Source organism: Chiroxiphia lanceolata, unplaced genomic scaffold (assembly GCF_009829145.1).
Source record: "Chiroxiphia lanceolata isolate bChiLan1 unplaced genomic scaffold, bChiLan1.pri scaffold_53_arrow_ctg1, whole genome shotgun sequence".
In the NCBI taxonomy this organism is placed as follows: Eukaryota; Metazoa; Chordata; class Aves; order Passeriformes; family Pipridae; genus Chiroxiphia; species Chiroxiphia lanceolata.
Genome location: NW_022476526.1, coordinates 219,146 through 241,645, shown reverse-complemented (window position 1 = coordinate 241,645; position 22,500 = coordinate 219,146). Strand labels below are relative to the sequence as shown.

At 50.3% G+C, this 22,500-nt stretch overlaps 2 long non-coding RNA genes across 5 annotated transcripts in view; one reads left to right on the top strand and one right to left on the bottom strand.

Annotated features, from left to right (window-relative positions):
• Positions 1-2,432: 2,432 nt before the first annotated feature.
• The window catches only part of LOC116781688, a 24,466-nt gene continuing 4,398 nt past the window's right edge, over positions 2,433-22,500 (top strand). Inside the window, exons 1-3 of one of the 4 annotated variants that reach the window (XR_004354941.1) lie at positions 2,433-2,663; positions 8,943-8,945; positions 13,024-13,036. This is a non-coding gene — a long non-coding RNA (uncharacterized LOC116781688). Of the gene's footprint in view, positions 2,664-8,942; positions 8,946-13,023; positions 13,037-21,204; positions 21,212-22,456; positions 22,461-22,500 lie in introns of those variants that run through there. The other 3 variants (XR_004354939.1, XR_004354938.1, XR_004354940.1) reach the window with 3 other exon arrangements.
• Positions 17,818-20,524, bottom strand: LOC116781689. The gene is made up of 6 exons (XR_004354942.1): positions 20,377-20,524; positions 19,170-19,317; positions 18,992-19,088; positions 18,812-18,907; positions 18,623-18,719; positions 17,818-17,898 (listed from the first exon to the last, which is right to left on the bottom strand). It is a non-coding gene; the product is annotated as an uncharacterized LOC116781689 (long non-coding RNA).

Below are 22,500 nucleotides of genomic sequence, written 5' to 3'. Positions count from 1 at the left end.
GGGGGGCGTCCCCTGCCGCGGGGTGCGGGGACCCCACCGCCGCCGTCGTCGTCTCCCCGGCGGGGGGTAGACCTGGTGACACCCCGGCGCGGCGGGAAGCGGCTGAGCCTCGGCGCCCCCCCGGCGCTGTCGGGCGGTGCGGGCCAGAGGTGGTTCCGTCCGCACCCCCGGCGCGTGCGGGTGCGGTGCCGAGGGTCGGTGCTCCCCGTCGCTAGGGGAGGTGGGTAGACATGTTCCCGGCGAGGGGACTTAGAGCCGGAGCGCCTGGGTCGGTCCTTTAAAGGCGGGTAGACCTGTTACCCGCGGGGGTCTTGGAGCCTGGGCACAGTGTCTTGGTCCGGAGGTGGGTAGACCTGTTGCCGCCGGGGACCCTCGGAGCCGGGGCGCTTGGCCCGGCCCGGCAGCAGGTAGACCTGTTACCGCCGGGGACCCTTCGACTCTACAGGTCGTGCACTCCACCTGAAGATCTCCCCACCACATACACAGGGACACGGTTTCGTTGGCTGAGCACTCCACCAACGAATTTCCCTGGACGACACTGTTTATTCTGCCATGTATCCTGCCGACTACTCCAATTTATGTAACAGTTTGTTTGGATACGTGTCTGGAATAAAGGCAAGTGCCAGAAATATTCAAACACACAATATATCTTTTATTACAGTGAGAATAATAATAATAGTAATAAACTTAGCAAGAGGAATCAAAAACTAAAAAAAAAAAGGGATACAAAATAACTACTTTATTGGGTGGCATTAAAACAAATACTACGAACAGCATTTAATACAGTGAAAAAAACTAGTGAAAAAAAAAGGGGTTAAAGGGGTACCAAAAAAGGGATCTTAACACAATATTATGGATAACTATTAACACAATATTGGTTAGTAAAAAGGGAAATTAAAGGGAAATATTACGAACATAAAAGAGGAATTAAAGGGAAACTAAAGGGATATTAAAAAGTTTGTTCTCTCAGTTGCTTGCTATCAATAAACTGTGCTTACCCACACAGACAGGCCAGGGCTGTCAGGATCTGCAGCAGCTGGTCAGTACCCATGCTTAGCGGGTGTCCCCGTGGAGCAACACAGTCTCGGTGGTAGGATGAGTATCGCTCAACTCAGCAGCCCCGACACCCCATTTTAATCAGTTCCACATTACACCACGTAGGGTCAGTATGCAGTATAAGGTGATGCCTGAACGGCAGTCGAACACCGCCTAATCATTACCTAATGGCAACAGTCTGCGTATGCCCTACTTATAGGGCAAGGGGCGAACGACCCCTGCCCACATAATCTTCCTCCCATCATCATCTTTCTCACCCCTATGTATGACCTCTACCATTGTGTTTCAAGGGTAGATGTATCTATTTTGCAGTATGTAACAAAACCAAGGAAGAACTCAGTTCTGATAACAGGGGATATCAAGCTGACTTGCTAAAAAGCACAATGGATCTTACAATTAGCCTGTGCCATGAAGTTACATTGTACCATACTCTAGCTGGTTTCACATCCTAATATGATTCCTTTCTCATGCCTCTATGCTCCACTGATCATCCAATTCAAAACTACCCCCCTTACAGTAGCAAATATTCAAACGAGAGCTTTGAAGGCCGAAGTGGAGCAGGGTTCCATGTGAACAGCAGTTGCATATGGGTCAGTCGGTCCTAAGCGATAGGCGAGCGCCGTTCCAAAAGGGCGGGCGATGGCCTCCGTTGCCCTCGGCCGATCGAAAGGGTGTCGGGTTCAGATCCCCGAATCCAGAGTGGCGGAGACGGGCGCCGCAAGGCGCCCAGTGCGGTGACGCAACCGATCCCGGAGAAGCTGGCGGGAGCCCCGGGGAGAGTTCTCTTTTCTTTGTGAAGGGCCAGGCGTCCTGGAATGGGTTCGCCCCGAGAGAGGGACTCGTGCCTTGGAAAGTGTCGCAGTTCCGGTTGCGTCCGGTGAGCTCTCGCTGGCCCGTGAAAATCCAGGGGAGAGGGTGTAAGTCTCGCGCCGGGCCTTACCCATATCCGCAGCAGGTCTCCAAGGTGAACAGCCTCTGGCATGTTGGACCAATGTAGGTAAGGGAAGTCGGCAAGCCGGATCCGTAACTTCGGGATAAGGATTGGCTCTAAGGGTTGGGTCGGTCGGGCTGGGGCGCGAAGCGGGGCTGGGCGCGCGCCACGGTTGGACGAGGCGCCGCGTGCGGGTGTGTGCGGCGCCCCACGCCCGCCCGGGCATGGTGGCCCACGTGGGCCGGCGCGCGGCGGTGACTCTGGACGTGCACCAGGCCCTTCTCGTGGATCGCCCCAGCTGGGGCGGGCGCCGCCCACCCCCCCTCCGCCTGCCGTCCGTCCGGCCGTGGCCGGCGCCCCAGCGGTGGCCACTGCATGCTCGACGCTGCGGCCGGCCCCGCACCCGCGCGCCTGGCGCTGGCCATGGAGTCGGCGCGAGGGAGGGTCCCTGGGAGGGGTCCCCAGGCCGGTGCCCCGCCTCGGCCGGTGCCTAGCAGCCGGCTTAGAACTGGTGCGGACCAGGGGAATCCGACTGTTTAATTAAAACAAAGCATCGTGAAGGCCCGTGGCGGGTGTTGACACGATGTGATTTCTGCCCAGTGCTCTGAATGTCAAAGTGAAGAAATTCAATGAAGTGCGGGTAAACAGCGGGAGTAACTATGACTCTCTTAAAGGAGTATAGTTACTGACTGGGCTAAGCTGCAGAGGTCGCACCTCCTCATGGTCCCGTTGGATGCCCTTTAAGGGTAACTAAGTCGACCTCTGCCCCAGTTCGGAGGACGGGTTGCATGTCTCTCTCTCCCTATCGTTTGGAGTCACTGCCCAACGATAGTAATTTAACAGTAGTGATACAAAGATTTTTTGGTATTAACTTACAAGAGTTAATACCTGGTGCCTTGCCCACGGGTTAAAAGTTGGGCACAGGGTGCTGTTAACAGGTATTGAGGGGTGCTGTTAACCTTGTTCTCCCTCTCTTGGACTGACAAATTACCTAACTTGACAAAATGGGCCGATTGCTAAGGCTAATGCATGTAACAACTGCTATACAAACTGATCCCAAAGACTGCAGACCTGTCTTAGTCGAATTAAATGAGACATCAACTCCCCCAATAATAACATGAGATGAGGTTGAATTGCAACAACTAGAATTCGCTGGCTCTAATCAGATCGAGAGCTGGCAGGCAATTCAATCTCTAAAACAGGGAGATAATTTGGTGACATTACCAGAACCTTATGAGTCATTAACACCTGACTCAGTCAGGGAAAATGAAAACAATATCTCTGACAATGATAATGAAAGCAACAGAGGTGAGGATGATTCATTTATTCTCGCAACTGAATCCATCCTAGACTCCCAGAAAGACCAAACGCCAGAGGAAATACCACTGGTGAAACTACCGGACAAAAATCCATCTTGTCCGTGTTGTAAGATCAAAATATCGGGAGTACAGAGGTTTGTAGACCATCTTCTTAGACTACATGGAAAAAGACAGATCATTTTCCAATGCAATAAATGTGGTCTGTAAAGCGATAACTATCGCTCTACTGTCTGTCACTATCCATTGTGCAAAAGGTCCTATAAAGGCGGTTACACCTGGAAAATGGGTTTGTGAGGACTGTGGGAGGAGCTTCCAATCAAAAATTAGCCTGGGACAGCATAAAAGGCTGACTCACCCAGAAACTAGAAATCAGGAAAGGATTGCTGCAACTCGCCCTAAAGCGAGAACAGCTCGGGCATCATCTTGTAAGTGTTGGTCAAAAGAGGAGGAAGAACTATTGGAGAAACTGGTAAAATGATACGAGGGAGAGTGATACATCAATAAGCTAATCATGGAACATATTCCATCTAAGACATTTAAACAAATCAGTGATAAGAGGCCATAAATGATCCCTGTACAAAGAGAAAGGGAAGATCAGGTGGCATATGTACAGGTAGAGAAAAGAAAGGAACACCTAACAAACACAGAATCACCAAGCCCGGATCAGTTGAGGGCACACTATATAGCGATGATTGCAAAAGGGATAAGATCAAGGACGATGATCAACTATCCAAGGGCTTTCCAGGAAATTGTTGGGGAGAGAACAGATACCCATGCAATAGCTAATGATGTAACGAAAGAATGGTATAGGCACCTAGAAGTAAGGTGTCGAATAGATAAAACCTCAAATACGAAACCAAAAAGAGACCAAAACCAGGATACACAGAGTAAGAGGAAAATAGCAAAATGGATGAAAAAGAGAGCGATAAAGAGGGGACAATATTTAAGATTTCAAAAATTATTTTACAAAGACAGAGGAAAATTGGCAAGAATAATCCTCGACGATATTGAATCTGTGAAATGTGAAATACCACTCCCAGAGATATATTCTGTATTTAAATCGAGATGGGAAACAACTGGAGAGTTTAAAGATCTTGGAAATTATCGATCTGAAGGAATGACTGATAACAACACTTTCAAAGCCATGATTACAGAAAAAGAAATTATTAAAAACATCAATGAGATAAATAAAAAGGTAGCTCCTGGGCCAGATAGGATCACGATGAGATCTAACTAAAATGGATTCCAAATACTCACAAACAACTGAAATTTTTAACTTCTGGCTAACATCAGGGAAAATACCGGATATGATACAGGGATACCGAACCATATTAATACCTAAGTCAACTAAGGCAGATCATCTTAATGACATCAACAATTGGAGACCCATCACCATTGGGTCGGTAATTTTAAGGCTATTCTCAAGAATATTGACGGCTAGATTAGCAAAGGCGTGCCCCATAAATCCTAGACAAAGAGGATTCATAAAATCGCCAGGCTGCTCTGAAAATCTAAAATCATTACAACTTCTCATAAAGAATGCTAAAAGAGAACATAAAGAACTGGGAGTGGTGTTTGTAGACATTGCGAAGGCCTTCGACACCGTGAACCATCAGCATATCATCGCAGGCTTAAAACAAAAGGGTGTAGATGTTCACATTATTGATTAGAAATATGTACAAAAATATCTACACTCAAATTGGCACTAAAAAGGAACAAATAAAAGTGGGAGTTAAACATGGGGACTCTATGTCTCCTTTACTATTTAATTTGGCTATGGACCCTTTATTATGCGAATTGGAACAATATGGAAAAGGGTTCCATCATAGGAATAGTTCGATCACTGCAATGGCTTTTGCCGATGATCTGGTCTTACTTAGTGGATCCTGGGAAGGTATGAAGAAAAACATTGAGATACTTGAGACATTTTGCGATCTGACCGGTCTCAAGACACAAGGGGAAAAATGTCATGGTTTTTTCATCAAACCCACTAGAGATGCATATACCATCAATGATTGTCCCCCATGGACCATAGGCGGTACACCCCTCAATATGGTTTGTCCTGGTAGCTCTGAGAAGTATTTGGACCTTCAAATTGATCCTTGGGTACAAATAGCCAAGCCAGATTTGTCATCCAGAATAGAAACATGGCTAAACCGCATTAGTGAAGCACCACTCAAACCACTACAGAGAGTGGACATTTTAAAACATATGCTATCGCTCGAGTAATATATCTAGCTGATCACACAGAGATAAAAACTGGCTTTTTAGAAACCCTAGATCTAAAAATTAGGGCTACTGTCAAGAAATGGTTACACCTACCGACCACCACTTACGATGCCATCCTATACTCCAGCATGAAGGATGGAGGACTAGGTATTACCAAACTACAGGCACTGATCCCGAGTAAACAAACCAGAAGACTACACAGGCTGGCACAATGTTCTGATGACACTTTAAGGGCTATTTTGCAGGAGGAGAACATCACACAGACGTACGACAAACTATGGACAACAGCGGGAGGTGACAAAGATAAGATCCCGAACATCTGGACAACAAAACCAACGGCAGAGATATCGACTCTGGGTGAGGAAGAAGCATCCGAATGGGAAGTGAGTACACCAAGAAACATCTACCCACGGCCTTGTAATTGGAAGAAGATGGAGTTCCAGAAATGGACCCAACTTCAGTCCCAAGGCATTGGAATTACTAACTTTGAAGGGGATATGATTAGTAACAACTGGATGAAGAACTATAGAGGTTACCCCATAGGAAACTCCTGACAGCTCTGCAATTGAGGGCAAATGTCTATCCCACTAGAGAATATCTAGCGAGAGGACAGAAGGAGGGATACATCAGGTCCTGTAGACATTGCCAAGCCGGGAATGAATCCTGTGCTCGTATCATCGGGCAATGCCCAGTCGTGAAAGATGCCAGGATAAAGTGCCATAACTACATCTGTGGCATGCTGTCGGAGGAAGCGAAAAAGAAAGACTGGGTAGTCTACCAAGAGCCTAATATAAGAGACAGAGATGGGGAGCTATTCAAACCAGACCTCATCTTGGTAAAAGACAAACAGGTACTTGTCGTGGATGTGACAGTAAGATACGAAGCAGATGGCACCACGCTGGAAAAAGCAGAAAAAGAAAAGGTTAAGAAATATCAACATCTAGAAAAGGAGGTCCAAGATTTGACCAACACAGACAGAGTCACCTTCATGGGCTTCCCCCTTGGAGAGAGGGGTAAGTGGTACAATAAAAACTTTGATCTGTTGCAGACTCTGGGATTATCAGCCTCAAAGCGGGAAAGGACAGCCCGAGCGAGTGTTGGCGTCCAGAGCCCTCCTCACCTCTGTTGACATCGTGCACATGTTTGCAAGTAAAAGTTCTCACAGCTCTGTAAGTTAATTCATTTTGTTGTTATCTATCTGTTAGAACTCACTGTTGTTTACTCATGTGTACTGTCTTTTATCATATTTTACTGTTTTTTATTGGTGTTATTAGCTTTTCACTTGTAGTTTACTAGATTTTACTGTTATTAAAGCTGTGGTATCTATTATGACCCTATACCCTGAAAGTGGTCAATCTCGTAATGATTACTTCCAGCGCTCACTGGACATGACGATGGTGGACAGGTCACACCTAACCCGGAAAAGGTGCATACACTTTGTGTGTGTTTGTTTAATGGCACGGCTGGGGGGGTGCCGACGGGTAGAGCTGCCCTCTGAGTCCGGCGGGTGGACCTGGTTTTGGAGCTCCCGCTGTCCGTACTCAGTGGGCAGACCTGGTGTCCGAGCCGGACAGGTAGACATGGTGTCCAAGCCCGGCGGTTAGACCTGTTGTCCATGCCTGGCGGGTAGACCTGGTGTCCGAGTCCAGTGGGTAGACCTCTTGTCCAAACGCAGCAGGTAGACCTGGTGTCCCATGGCAGCGGGTAGACCTGTTCTCCGGGCTCATGGTCTAGACCCACTCTCCGAGTCGGGTGGCTAGGGCAGGTTCCAAGTGCTTACCCGAGGCCTTCAGCGGGCGCTGAGGCACTGTGCTCTCTGCTCGGGGCTCCGAGTGGGAAAAAAATGGCATTGTCTGTGGGGCAGATAAAGAGGGGGAGTAGCTGGGACTCTCTTAAGGGTGGCACGGCGGCGGCCGACTTGGCTCAGCCGCGGGGATGCCAGCGGGTAGAGCTGTCACCCGAGCGTAGGGGCCAGAGCTGGTCTCAGGGCTCGGCCAGCACCCCCGGTGGGCGCTGAGAAGGCGTGATTTCTGCCCAGCAGTCTGAGCGGGAAAGAAAAGGCATTGTGTGCGGTGCGGGTAAAGAGGGGGAGTAGCTCTGAATGTCAAAGTGAAGAAATTCAATGAAGTGCGGGTAAACGGCTGGAGTAACTATGACTCTCTTAAAGGAGTATAGTTACTAACTGGGCTAAGCTGCAGAGGTCGCACCTCCATATGGTCCCGCTGGATACCCTATACGGGTAACTAAGTCAATCTCTGCCCCAGTCCGGAGGAGGGGTTATACCTCTCCCTCCCTATCATCTGGAGTCACTACCCAGCGATAGTAATCTAATAGCGATACACAATTATCTTGGTATTAACTTACAAGAGTTAATTACCCAGTGCCTTGCCCACAGGTTAAAAGTTGGGCATAGGTTGACAGGTATTGAGGGGTACCGTTAACCTTGTCTTCCCTCACTTGGACTGACGAATTACTGAATTTGACACAATGGGCCGACCACTAAGATTAATGTATGTATCAATGGCAGCACAAACTGATTCCAAAGACTGGAAACTTGTTGAAACAGGAGTAAATAAAACATCAACTCCCCTAATAACATCACAGGAGATTGCAACGGTTAAAATTTACTAGTTCTAAAGTTTACTAGTTCTAAAGAGACCGAGGACTGGCAGGCAACGCAATCTCTAAACCAGGGAGATTATTTAGCGACATTTCCAGAACCTTATGAGTCATTAACACCTGACTCAGTCAGAGACAATGAAAACAATGTCTCTGACAACGACAATGAAAGCAACAGAGGTGAGGATGATTCATTTATTCTCGCAACTGAATCCATCCTAGACTCCCAGAAAGACCAAACGCCAGAGGAAATACCACTGGTGAAACTACCGGACAAAAATCCATCTTGTCCGTGTTGTAAGATCAAAATATCGGGAGTACAGAGGTTTGTAGACCATCTTCTTAGACTACATGGAAAAAGACAGATCATTTTCCAATGCAATAAATGTGGTCTGCAAAGTGACAATTATCGCTCTACCATTTGTCACTATCCATTGTGCAAGGGCCCCAAAGAGATGGCTACACCTGGAAAATGGATTTGTGAGGAGTGTGGAAGGAGCTTCCAGTCTAAAATTGGCCTGGGACAGCATAAAAGGCCGAGTCACCCAGAAGTTAGAAATCAGGAAAGAATTGCTGCTATTCGCCCTAAAGTGAGAACAGCTCGGGAATCAGCTCGTAAGTGTTGGTCAAAGGAAGAGGAAGAACTATTGGAGAGACTGCTAAAAAGATATGAGGGAGAAAGATACATCAATAAGCTAATCGCTGAGCATATCCCATCTAAGACAATTAAACAGATCAGTGATAAGAGGCGGTATATGATCCCTGTACAAAAAGAAAGGGAAGACCAGGAAGTATACGTACAGGTAATGAAAGGAACAACTAACAAATATAAAAACATCGACCCCGGATCAGTTGAGGGCACATTACATAGCAAAGACTGAAAAAGGGATAAGATCAAGAAGGATAAATAACTATCCAAGGGCATTCCATAAAATTGTTGAGGGGACAACAGACGTCCATGCAAGAGTCAACGATATAACAAAAGAATGGTATGGACACCTAGAGGCTAGATGTCGAGTAGATAAAACATCGAATAGGAAACTGAAGAGAGGCCAAAACCAGGATACACAAAGTAAGAGAAAAGCAGCAAAATGAATGAAAAAGAGAGCAATTAAAAGGGGACAATATTTGAGATTCCAAAAACTATTTTATAAAGATAGAGGGAAATTGGCACGAATAATTCTTGATAATATAGAATCCGTGAAATGTGAAATACCACTCCCAGAGGTATACTCTGTATTTAAATCAAGATGGGAAACAACTGGCGGGTTTAAAGGCCTTGGAAAGTTTCGATCTAAGGGAATGGCGGACAATAACGCTTTTAAAGCAATGATTACAGAGAAAAAAATTATTAAAAACATCAATGAGATTAATAAAAAGGCAGTTCCTGGACCAGATGGGATTACAATAAAAGATCTAACTAAAACGGATCCCAAATACTCACAAACTACAGAAATCTTTAACTTATGGTTAACATCTGGGAAAATACCGGACATGATAAGGGGATGCCGAATGATACACTACCTAAATCGACTAAGCCAGACTGTCTTAACGACATCAATAATTGGAGACCCATTACCATCGGGTCTGTGACCTTAAGGCTATTTTCTAGAATACCGACAGCTAGGTTAGCAAAGGCGTGCCCCATAAACCCTAGACAGAGGGGTTTTATAAAATCACCAGGCTGCTCTGAAAATTTAAAGTTGTTACAACTTCTTATTAAGAATGCTAAAAGAGAACACAAAGAACTGGGAGTAGTATTTGTTGACATCGCAAAGGCTTTTGATACAGTAAGCCACGAACACATTATCACAGGTTTGAAGCAAAAAGGGGTAGATGCTCACATCATTGATTTGATTACAAATATGCATGAAAATAGTTACGCTCAAATTGGCACTAAAAATGAGCAATCCGACCCAATTCAAATAAAAGTAGGAGTTAAACAAGGGGACCCTATGTCTCCTTTACTATTTAAATTGGCTATGGACCCTTTATTATGCGAATTGGAACAATATGGAAAAGGGTTCCATCATAGGAATAGTTCGATCACTGCAATGGCTTTTGCCGATGACTTGGTCTTACTTAGTGGATCCTGGGAAGGTATGAAGAAAAACATTGAAATACTTGAGACATTTTGCGATCTGACCGGTCTCAAGACACAAGGGGAAAAATGTCATGGTTTTTTTCATCAAACCCACTACAGACGCGTATACCATCAATGACTGTCCCCCATGGACCATAGGCGGTACACCCCTCAATATGGTTTGTCCTGGTAGCTCTGAAAAATATTCGGGCCTTCAAATTGATCCTTGGGTACAAATAGCCAAGCCAGATTTGTCATCCAGAATAGAAACATGGTTAAACCGCATTAGTGAAGCACCACTCAAGCCACTTCAGAGAGTGGACATTTTAAAAACATACGCCATCCCTCGAATAATACACCTAGCAGATCATACAGAGATAAAAGCTGGATTTTTGGAAGCCAATGATCTAAAGATTAGGGCTACTGTCAAGAAATGGTTACATCTGCCAGCTAACACTTGCGATGCTATCCTATACTCCAGCATGAAGGATGGAGGACTAGGCATTACCAAACTACAGGCACTGATCCCAAGTGTGCAAGCTAGAAGACTACATAGGCTGGCACAATGTTCTGATGACACTTTAAGGGCTATTTTGCAGGAGGAGAACATCACACAGACGTACGACAAACTATGGACAACAGCGGGAGGTGACAAAGATAAGATCCCGAACATCTGGACAACAAAACCAACGGCAGAGATATCGACTCTGGGTGAGGAAGAAGCATCCGAATGGGAAGTGAGTACACCAAGAAACATCTACCCACGGCCTTGTAATTGGAAGAAGATGGAGTTCCAGAAATGGACCCAACTTCAGTCCCAAGGTATTGGAATTACTAACTTTGAAGGGGATACGATTAGTAACAACTGGATGAAGAACTATAGAGGTATACCCCATAGGAAACTCCTGACAGCTCTGCAATTGAGGGTAAATGTCTATCCCACTAGAGAATATCTAGCGAGAGGACAGAAGGAGGGATACATCAGGTCCTGTAGACATTGCCAAGCCGGGAATGAATCCTGTGCTCGTATCATCGGGCAATGCCCAGTCGTGAAAGATGCCAGGATAAAGTGCCATAACTACATCTGTGGCATGCTGTCGGAGGAAGCGAAAAAGAAAGACTGGGTAGTCTACCAAGAGCCTAATATAAGAGACAGAGATGGGGAGCTATTCAAACCAGACCTCATCTTGGTAAAAGACAAACAGGCACTTGTCGTGGATGTGACAGTAAGATACGAAGCAGATGACACCACGCTGGAAAAAGCAGAAAAAGAAAAGGTTAAGAAATATCAACATCTAGAAAAGGAGGTCCAAGATTTGACCAACACAGACAGAGTCACCTTCATGGGCTTCCCCCTTGGAGAGAGGGGTAAGTGGTACAATAAAAACTTTGATCTGTTGCAGACTCTGGGATTATCAGCCTCAAAGCGGGAAAGGACAGCCCGAGCGAGCGAGGGGCCCGTGGGGGCTCAGCAGCGTCCAGCCCGAGTCAGTGGCGGCTGCCAGTTCCCCAAAGGCCCTGGGCAAAGGTAGCGGTGAGGGTGGCAAGGCATCATCGTCTCGTCCTTCTGGTGGTTGACCTTAAGCCAGTACCCGTCGTCTGGTGGCGGGCATTGTTGCGGGCAGTTGGTGGTTGGGGCTCGGGTGGTCGAGCCCATGCAGGCTTTCCCCAGTCGCCTCCCAAGAGCCCCGAAGACAACCCTGTCCTCGGCTTACGGTGGCGGCAGTGCCAGCGGCGTGCTTCAGACTGGCGGTGGGTGTGCGGCCTTGCCTGGGCCCAGTTAGGCTGCCAGAGGGGCTCGATGATGGGACTGCCTGTTGTCAGGCGAGGTGGTACCCTTGTCGCGCCTCGGCTCTTTTGTTCGTTCCCCCTTCCTCGGCCCTAAGCCGGGGACTTGCCAAGCGGGTCAAAGGCAGTGGTATCAGCCGGGCCGGGGTGGTCGGTGGCCACACCTGAAGACTAAGAAGCCGACAGAGTTGCCGGGAGCTCTGGGGACACAATGGCCGGTGGTGGGTGAGGTGGCGGTGCCTCGCCCCTCCCTCCTCTTCGGTCGGCGCCAGAGTCACAGCGGTCGGGTGGCCCATGCAGTCAGGCCTGCCCCCGTTGGCGTGGTTGCCGGAGGGCTGGGTTCCACGAAGGTCTGCTGGCCGGAGGTCCAGTTGCGGGCGAAGTGGGGGCGCCCTCCCGGTCGGTTTGTCTTTTTTTTTTCCTCTGACAGCCTTAAGCCGCAGCACGTCGAGCACGCCGGGGCAGAGAGCGAAAGACAGAGGCCTGGCGGTGGTTGGTAGCTGCCAAGGCGCAAGCCCATGGGCAGCGAGAGGGAATCGGGGAGTGAGGGGCGCGGGCCCCGCCCCGAGCCCCAGGCGGCCATGGTTAGCATGGCGAGCGAGAGGTGCGCGTGCTTTCTCTGGGCCTTTTTCTCCCCGTCACCGTCCCCCGGTTTTTCTGGGGGAACTCGACGCCCGCGGCACAGTCAGTGACGCTTTCACACACTGGAGGTGCCGCCGGGGCGAGTGAGGCCGTCCGCAGCACACGCCTCCAAGCCGGTGGCGCTGCTCTGCAGAGGTGGCCATGGGCCCGGGAGGGACGGAAGCGTGGGTTGTCCAGAGCTGGGCGTCTGGCGGCACCCGCCTCCTGCCGGGCTGGGAGTGCGCTGGAGTGTGCAGGTCGTCGGTGTCGGCGGCTTTGGGTGTGCCCTCCTCCGCGTTGTGGTAGGCTGAGTGAGAGTGGCAGTGGGGCCATTCCCGAGTCGCAATGGATGAGGTTTTTCAGAAGGCGTGGGCGAGGGCCCCCGGCGGGCCAGTGCTCCTCCGTGGCCGGTCGGGGCGCGGCGGAGGCCAGTGTTCAGGTCGGGCGGTCTCCTTTGCCCCTCAGTTTCCCGTGGCAGGTGAGGTGTCGTCCCTCCTGGCGAGGAGGGTTTCTTCACCAGGCCAGGCTGTGTGACGGCCGCGCGGCCCCGCAAGCCTTCCAGGTGTCCTTGGGAACAGGCGAGGTGCCGGTGTCGGCCTCGGTCCAGGTTGCGCCCGTGGGTGCTGGTCTCGAGCAGCGCTGGGCGGCGGTGCTGCTGGATCCGACGGCAAGCTAGAGAGAGAAAAGAAAGGGAAGGCTCGGGGGTGCCGTGAGCCCCCCCGCCCGCAGGCCGCACCGGAGAGCACAGCGGGTCGCCGTGCTGCCGCCTGCTGCTGAGCGAGCTCCCCCGTCCAAGGGGCCTCGGTGACCGGGTCGCCGTCTCCTCTAGCACGTCCGGTGGTGTTGCGCAGCTGAGTGCCAGCCTGCCGGCCGGGTCGGCCTCAGGGGCGGGTCAGCCCCAGCCGAGCCGCGGTCAGCGGCATGCGTGGCCGCATGAGGGAAGCGAAGGCGAGCCCGCGGGAGGTCGCCTGACAGAAGCTGCGCAGCAGTCCCGGTTCCTTGCCCGCGGCAGCACGGGAAGGGCCAGTTGCTGGGGTCGGTCGTAGCCGCACGCAGTTCCCTTCGTGTGTGCGCGGTGCCTTCCCTGCCCAGGTGCCGCCCCGTCTGGCGGGCCATGGGGTTCAGTGGGGGTCGCTGGTGCCTGTGCCCGCCACACCCCACCTGCGTCCGTCGTGAGGTCCAGAGAGAAGACGGAGCGAGAAACCGGCTGGGAGGGTCGGCAGGGCCGGTGTGCCGCCATCGTCGGAGTGGCGGTTGGCAGTGCCGCTCGGGTGGTGGCTACCTGGTTGATCCTGCCAGTAGCATATGCTTGTCTCAAAGCTTAAGCCATGCATGTCTAAGGACACACGGGCGGTACAGTGAAACTGTGAATGGCTAATTAAATCAGTGCTTCCATTTTTTCTGTGCCCCTCCTTCCCAATTCCTTGGCCTTTTCCGCCTCCGAGTGCCTCTGGTTGTTGTCCTGCTGGATGTGGACGCCCAAGGTCACGTCCACCAGTGCTGTTATCAGCTTCAGGGCTGGGGAAAATCTGGGATAACGGCGTGGAAAGGGGCTAAAAGAGGGAAAAATGGGGGGGAAATGGGGTGGGATGGGGGAAAAATGGTGGTAAAGTGGGATTTGGGTGGGAGAAAATGGAGGATTCTGAGGGAAAACTGGGGAGAAATGGGAAAAACCAGGTCTGGGATGAGGGAAAACTGGGAGAAAAAAGAATTTGGGTGGGAGAATGTAGTGGTTTGGGCTAGGCCTTCCTTGGTGACCAGTTTGTAACCAAGGAAGGGTCCAGATTTACCCAGTATTCCCTACGATTTTTACGTAAGTCAGATTATAAGAAGAAAGGAGGAGAGGCCTTCGCTCTCTTTCCTTCCGGCGGCTTGGAGGTGCAGGTTCCCTGCTGTTGAGTCTGCCGTGTTGGGGAGCAAGGCCTGGTAGGGCCTTGTCGACCTTGGGAGGCGGAGGTTGCCGGCGATCGTACCGGAGCGACTCTCGGTTGTCCCAAGGAGAGTGGTGGGATATTTTCTTTGCTAACTCTTAGTTACTAGATCTCAGGCTACTGATTGGGATATATATATATATATATACATATTTTATTTTGGTTTTGTTCCCTTTCCCTTCCCCCTTCCCCTTCCCTTGTGAAATTCTATATATTTTTAAATTGTATATATATTTCAATTGTAACATAAATGTAAATATATTTATATATATCACTTTAGTTGTCTCTCTTGTTTCGGGTTTTCTTAGTTGGTTGTTTTTTCTCCCTCTTCTCCCTGAGGTTTGGGGGGGGGAGACACTTCTGGTGGTAAGGTTTGGAGACTTGGCAGGGAGCCAGTTTCAAACCATATCAGAGAAAATGAAGGGTTCTGAGGGAAAACTGGGAGAAAATGGTGGGAAAACAGGATTTGGGTGGGAGAAAATGGAGGATTCTGAGGGAAAACTGCGGGAAAATGGCGGGAAAACAGGATTTGGGTGGGAGAAAATGGAGGATTCTGAGGGAAAACTGGGAGAAAATGGTGGGAAAACAGGATTTGGGTGGGAGAAAATGGAGGATTCTGAGGGAAAACTGCGGGAAAATGGCGGGAAAACAGGATTTGGGTGGGAGAAAATGGAGGATTCTCAGGGAAAACTGGGGAGAAATGGGGGGGAAACGGGATTTGGGTGGGAGAAAATGGAAGATTCTGAGGCAAAAGTGAAGGAAAACTGAGGGAAAAGGGATTTGGGCAGGAGAAAATGGAGGATTCTGAGGGGAAACTGGGGGAAAATGGCAGGAAAACAGGATTTGGGAGGAAGAAAACAGAGGATTCTGAGAAAAAATGGGGGGAAATGGTGGAAAAACAGGATTTAGGTGAGAGAAAATGGAGAGTTCTGAGGAAAAACTGGGGGGAAATGGTGGGAAAACAGGATTTGGGTGGAAAAAATGGAGGATTCTGAGGGAAAAGTGAGGGAAAACTGGGGGAAAATGGATTTGGGCGGAAGAAAATGGATTCTAAGGGAAAACTGGGGGGAAAACTGGGGGAAAGGGGATTTGGGTGGGAGAAAATGAAGGATTCTGAACAAAAACTGAGGGAAAACAGGGGGAAAACAGGATTTGGGTGGGAGAAAATGGAGGGTTCTGAAGGAAAACGGCAGGAAAATGGCGGGAAAACAGGTCTGGGATGAGAGAAAATGGGAGAGAAAAGAGGATTTGGGTGGGAGAAAATGGAGGACTCTGAGGGAAAAGTGAGGGAAAATTGGGGGAAAAAGTATTTGGGCGGAAGGAAATGGAGAATTCTGAGGGAAAAGTGGGGGGAAATGGGGGGAAAAGGGGATTTGGGTGGGAGAAAATGAAGGATTCTGAGGGAAAAGTGAGGGAAAATGGGGGAAAAGGGATTTGGGCACAAGAAAATGGAGGATTCCGAAGGAAAACTGACTGGAAATGGAGGGAAAACAGGATTTGGGAGGGAGAAAATGGAGAGTTCTGAGGGAAAAGTGGGGGAAAATGGGGAGAAAACGCAATTTAGGCAGAGGAAAATGAAGGGTTCGGAGGGAAAACTGGGGGAAAATGGTAGGAAAACAGGTCTGGGATGAGGGAAAATGGAGAGAAAAGGGGATTTGGGTGGGAGAAAATGGAGCATTCTGAGGGAAAACTGGGGGAAAATGGCAGGAAAAGGGGATCTGGGTGGGAGAAAATGGAGCATTCTGAGGGAAAACTGGGGGAAAATGGCGGGGAAACAGGTCTGAGATGAGGGAAAATGGAGAGAAAACAGGATCTGGGTGGGAGAAAATGGAGAGTTCTGAGGGAAAACTGGGGAGAAATGGGAAAAACCAGGTCTGGGATGATGGAAAATGGGGAGAAAAGGGGATTTGGGTGGGAGAAAATGGAGGATTCTGAGGGAAAACTGGGGAGAAATAGGAAAAACCAGGTCTGAGATGATGGAAAATGGGGAGAAAAGGGGATTTGGGTGGGAGAAAATGGAGGGTTCTGAGAGAAAATTAGGCGTAAATCAGGAAAAAATATGGGAATATAGATTCAGGATAAGGGAAAATGCAGGTAAACAGAATTGGGATGGACAAAATGGAGGATTCTGAGGGAAAACTGGGGGAAATGGCGGTAAAAAGGGGTGGGATGGGGGAAAATGGGATTTGGGTGGGAGAAAATGGATGACTCTTAGGGAAAATTGGCAGAAAACAGGCAAAAAGTGGACTGGGATGAAAGAAAATGGTGGCAAAACAGGATTTGGGTGGAAAAAAATGGAAGATTCTGAGGGAAAACTGGCAAAAAATGGGCAAAAAGAGGACTGGGATGAGGGAAAAAGGGGTCCCCGAGGTTCCTATCCCCCCTCTGGAATCCCCGGGATAATCCCTAGGGATCCATCCCTACCTGCCAAGGTGCTGGTGTGGCGGAATGCCCGGACTTGGGAATCCGAGAGCCCGGTGAGGAAGGAAATCCAGGAATCTATGAGGAATCCGTCGTAAATGACGCTGTACTGGCACCTCCGCACCACCGTGGTCACCAGCTCCGAGAATCCCACCCGGAATCAGTGCCAGGGCCGGGAGCTGATGGATAACGGGTATTCCGGGGAATCCTGGGGGGGTTGGAGGAGGCAAATCCAAAAAAATCCCTTAAAAATCCTCCAAAATGCAACAAAAATCACTTAAAACCCCATTAAAAATCCTTTAAGTATCCACTAAAAATCCCTTTAAAAATCCCATTCCCAGTCAGGAGCTGATGGATAACGGGTATTCCGGGGAATCCTGGGGGGTTGGAGGAGTCAAATCCCAAAAAAATCCCTTCAAAATCCTCCACAATGCACCAAAAATTCCTTAAAAATCCACTAAAAACTCCTTAAAAACCCACTAAAAATTCCTTAAAAATCCACTAAAAATCTCTTGAAAACCCACTAAAAATCCCTTAAGAATCTGCTAAAAATCCCTTAAAAACCCACGAAGAATCCCTTAAGAATCCACTAAAAACTCCTTAAAAATCCACTAAAAATCCCATTCCCAACTGGGAGTTCATGGATAACAGGTATTCCAAGGAATCGTGAGGGGATGGAAGAATCAAATCCCCAAAAAATCCCCTCGAACTCCTCCAAAATGCCCCCAAAATCCCTTAAAAAATCCCCTCAAAATCCCTTAAAAATCCCTTAAAAATCCCTTAAAAATCCCATTCCCGGCCTTTGGAAGCCCCCCCGAGGCATCTCCTTGAACTTCTCCATGAGTTGTTGGATGATCTGGGAATTCTGCAGCTCCCGGAACATCTCCGGGGTCACCACAACTGCGGAGGATTCCCAATCCCTGTTTTCTAGCTGTTTTCCTTCCATCCCAAACCCAGAATCCTCCAATTCCTCCAATCCCACCTTGGTTTTCTCCCATTTTCCTCATCCCGTCCCCTTTTCCTTCATCCCAACCCCAGAATCCTTAATTTTCCCACATCCCAACCCTCTTTTCCCTCATCCCACACCCCAAATCCTCTTTTTTCCCCTCCATCCCACCCCGTTTTTCCCCCTTCTTCCCACATCCCAACACCCAAATCCTTAATTTTCCCACATCCCAACCCTCTTTTCCCTCATCGCACACCCAAATCCTCTTTTTTCCCTCCATCCCATCCCATCCCATCCCATCCCATCCCATTTCCCCCCTTCTTTCCCATCCCAAACTCAGAATCCTTGACTTTCCTCCATCCCGACCCTCTTTTCCCTCATCCCACACTGCAAAATCCCACATTTCCCTCCATCCCACCCCATTTCCCCCCTTCTTCCCCATCCCACCCCAGAATCCTTAATTTTCCCACATCCCAACCCTCTTTTCCCTCATCCCACACCCCAAATCCTCTTTTTCCCCCCCATCCCACCCCATTTCCCCCATCCCAATCCCCTTTTCCCCCTTTTCCCTCCCTTTTTCCCTCATCCCAACTCCATCCTGCCCTGTTTTCCTCCCATCCTGCCCATTTTAGGGGTCCCCCCACCCCAAAGTTTGGAAGGACCCCCCCAAAAACCCACCTCTGCACCCACAAGCCCTGACGATGAAGTTGAGCAGCTCCAACAATCCCGATTCCCAATCCCATTTGTACAATTCCAGCCACTCGTCCACCAACATCTGCCGGGAATTCGGGATCGTTGGGACCCCCCTCGTTAATTTTAGGGACCCCCCCTCTAATTTTAGGGATCCCCCCCCTTAACCCCCCCCACCTCCACCACTGCTTTTCCCAACAAAACAGCCTGGAAAAGGGAATTCTCCTCCGGGTTCGTCTCAATCCCATCAGAACACCGGGAGCATTTCGGGGTCTGCAGGAAAACCGGGATAAATTGGGGAAGGGGGTTGTAGTTCCTGAAAAACTTGGGATTTAAGGGGGAAAAACCGGGAATTACTGGCCCTTGGTTGGACCTCCGGGGGCGTCCACATTTTTTCTGGGCGGGCAAAGTGGTCTCAAAGTCACTGACAGAGTCGGGATCCGACAGGAATTCCCTGTGGGAATGAGGGTGGGAAAAAAAAAAGGGGTCCAGGGGGAATTTTGGGGGGTTTTGGGACCCCCCTAAAAGCACTCACTGGGTGTGGGGGGATGGAGGGGGGTTGCTCTAGGCCCTTGATCCCGGAGTGGGGACGGAGGATCCAGAGGAGGATCCGGAGGTTCGGGAGGATCCGGAGGTTCCAGAGCTTCAGATCCGGGGGGAACATTGGGGGGTCATGGCTGGGGCTGGAAAAATGAGAAGGGTGGGGTGTGAGGTTTGGGGGGGGTCCCTGAGGGGGTGAGACCCCCTAAATTTGTTCCTCTGGGGAAAACGGGGAGGAGGGGTTGAGACACCCCCTAAATTTTCAAACCCCCCAAAACACCCCCAAAACCTCCCAAAACCCCCCAGGGGGCGAAGTCTATTGGGGCCTCTCAGACCCTCCCAAAACCCCTCAATACCCCTCCAGTCACCCTCAGGGGGATTTTGAAACCCCCTCCTCACATTCAGAGGGATCAAACCCCCCAACCCCCCCCCCAAAAACCTCTAAAAACCCCCCCGGGGGGTGAAGCCAATTTGGGCCTTTCAGACCCTCCCAAACCCCCTCAGCTCACCCTCAGGGAGATTTTGAAACCCCCTCCTCACATTTAGGGGGATCAAACCCTCCAAAACACCTCCCAAAACCTCTCTGGGGGGTTGAAGCCCATTGGGGCTTCTCAGACCCTCCCAAACCCCCCCAGTCACCCTCAGGGGGATTTTGAAAACCCCTCCTCACATTTAAGGGGATCAAAACCCCCGAAACACCCCCAAAAACCTCCCAGACCCTCCCAAACCCCCTCCAGTCACCCTCAGGGAGATTTTGAAATCCCCTCCTCACATTTAGGGGGATCAAACCCCCCAAAATACCCCCAAAAACCTCCTAAAACCTCTCTGGGGGGTGGAGCCCATGGGGGCCTCTCAGACACTCCCAAACCCCCTCAACTCACCCTCAGGGGGATTTTGAAACCCCCTCCTCACATTTAAGGGGATCAACGCCCCCCCAATACCCCCAAAAACCTCCCCAAAACCCCCCCGGGGGTGAAGCCCATTGGGGCCTCTCAGACCCTCCCAAACCCCCTCAACTCACCCTCAGGGGGATTTTGAAATCCCCTCCTCACATTTAGGGGGATCAAACCCCCCAAAACACCCCCCAAAACCTCCCAAAACCCCTCTGGGGGGTGAAGCCTATTGGGGCCTCTCAGACCCTCCCAAATCCCCTCAACCGCCCCCAGCTCACCCTCAGGGGGATTTTGAAATCCCCTCCTCACCTTTAGGGAGGTCAAACACTCCCCAAAAAATCCCCCAAACCGCCGCAAAACACCCCCAAAACTGAGGTCACGTGACCTCCCCTCAGCACTGACCTCGCTTCGCGCCGGACGGGAAACGGCACCAAATACATGCCGGAGCCTCGGGGGGCGGGGCGTGGGCGTGGCTTCGGCTCGGTCACGTGTACGGTCCTAAAGGGCGAGCGGGGGGGGGGGGTCCCTATAGACCCCAAAAATGGGGGTCCCCTCTAGATTAGGGGGGCTCCTACAGACTGGGGGGCCCTATAGACACCTGTAAATGGGGAGCTGGAGAGTGGGGGTCCCCTATAGACTGGGGGGTCCCTATAGACCCTCAAAAATGGGGGTCCCTATGGATTGGGGGGGCTCCTATGGATCGGGGGGGCTCCTACAGACTGGGGGGCCCTATAGACACCTGTAAATTGCGGGCTGGAGAGTGGAGGTCCCCTATAGACTGGGGGGGTCCCTATAGACCCTCAAAAATGGGGGTCCCCTATGGATTGGGGGGGCTCCTATGGATCGGGGGGGCTCCTACAGACTGGGGGGGCCCTATAGACACCTGTAAATGGGGGGCTGGAGAGGGGGGGTCCCCTATAGACTGGGGGGGTCCCTATAGACTCTTAAAAATGGGGGTCCCCTATGGATTGGGGGGGCTCCTACAGACTGGGGGGGGCGATAGAGACCTGTAAATGGGGGGCTGGAGAGTGGGGGGCCACTATAGACCCCTATAAGTGTGTGTGGGGGATCATCTATAGATTGGGGGTCCCCTATGGATTGAGGGGGGGCTTCTATGGATTGGGGGGGTCTCTATAGGGCAGAGGTTCCTATAGACACCTATAGATGGGGTACCCCCAGCCCTAAATGGCCCTGGCCCCATTCCAAATCCCTATCTCATTCCCACTCCCAATTCTGATCCCGCTCCTGCCCCCATTCCCAGTCCCTGATCCCAATCCTGGTCCCCATCCAATTCCCACTCCCGCTCCCATTCCCATTCCACATCTCACTCCTACTCCCGATCCCATTCCTGATCCCATTCCCATTCCTGATACCATTCCCATTCCTGATCCCATTCCCTTTCCATCCTACTCCCACTCCCATTTCTGGTCCCATTCCCACTCCAAAGGTGCCAGCACAGAAAGCTGTTACTGCCCATAGAGTGCCCAGCCTGACCCACCAACTGCAACACAAAGCAAAAGTCTTTCTTTCCTGGGGACAAGAGCTTTTGTTTACTGCTTTCAGCCCTGCCTCCCAACTGACAGCCTGACTCCCATAATTGCATAGAAACAAGTATTCTACTCAGACCAAAGGTGCCAGCACAAAAAACTCTTGCTGCCCATGGAGTCCCCAGGCTGACACACCAACTACACCACAAACAGCAAAAGCTTCCAGGCTTTATTTCCTGGTGATAAAGGCTGTTTTTTCCTATTTTCAGCCCTACCTCAGAACTGCCAGCCCAATTCCCAAAATTGCATACAAACGAAGATTCCCCCCACACCAAAGGTGCCAGCACAGAAAGCTCTTGCTGCCCATGGAGTGCCCAGGCTGCCCCACCAATTGGACCACAAAGGCAAAGCTTCCATGCTTTCTTTCCTGGCAGAAACAAGCTCCAAAAGGAAAGGAAGGGGCAGTGCCTGAAGGCTCAAGTGTTCTTTCAAAGTCGCTGCCAAGAACAATCCCCAGGAAGTTTCCTGCTGCATAAAGCACCACTGAAGAGCTGAAGTTGGTGACTGTACAGGATGGGGGCACACAACCCTGTCCCTTCCACAGCCAGGCCTCCATGAATACTCTTGAAGGATCAACAGTGACCAAAATAGTCTGGTCTGTGACCCTATTTTCTGGGCCCCCTGCTCAAGGGGCCCCAGTGCACTCATCACAGACCAGTCCCTTGCAACCACTGTTCCCAGCACTGGTTCTATCTCTCCACCTCATAAGGATTGTTTGTCCCCACGGAGGAACATCAAATGAGCATATTTGCACTGTAAAGAAGAGAGTTAAGCATTCACACTCTGTGTGTTGTGGGGAGAGAGGAATCAGAGTGAGCACAAACACCATCAGCTACTTCTAGAGAGGTCAGGAAGGACAGTGTCTTGAGATCACTTCATTTTGAGA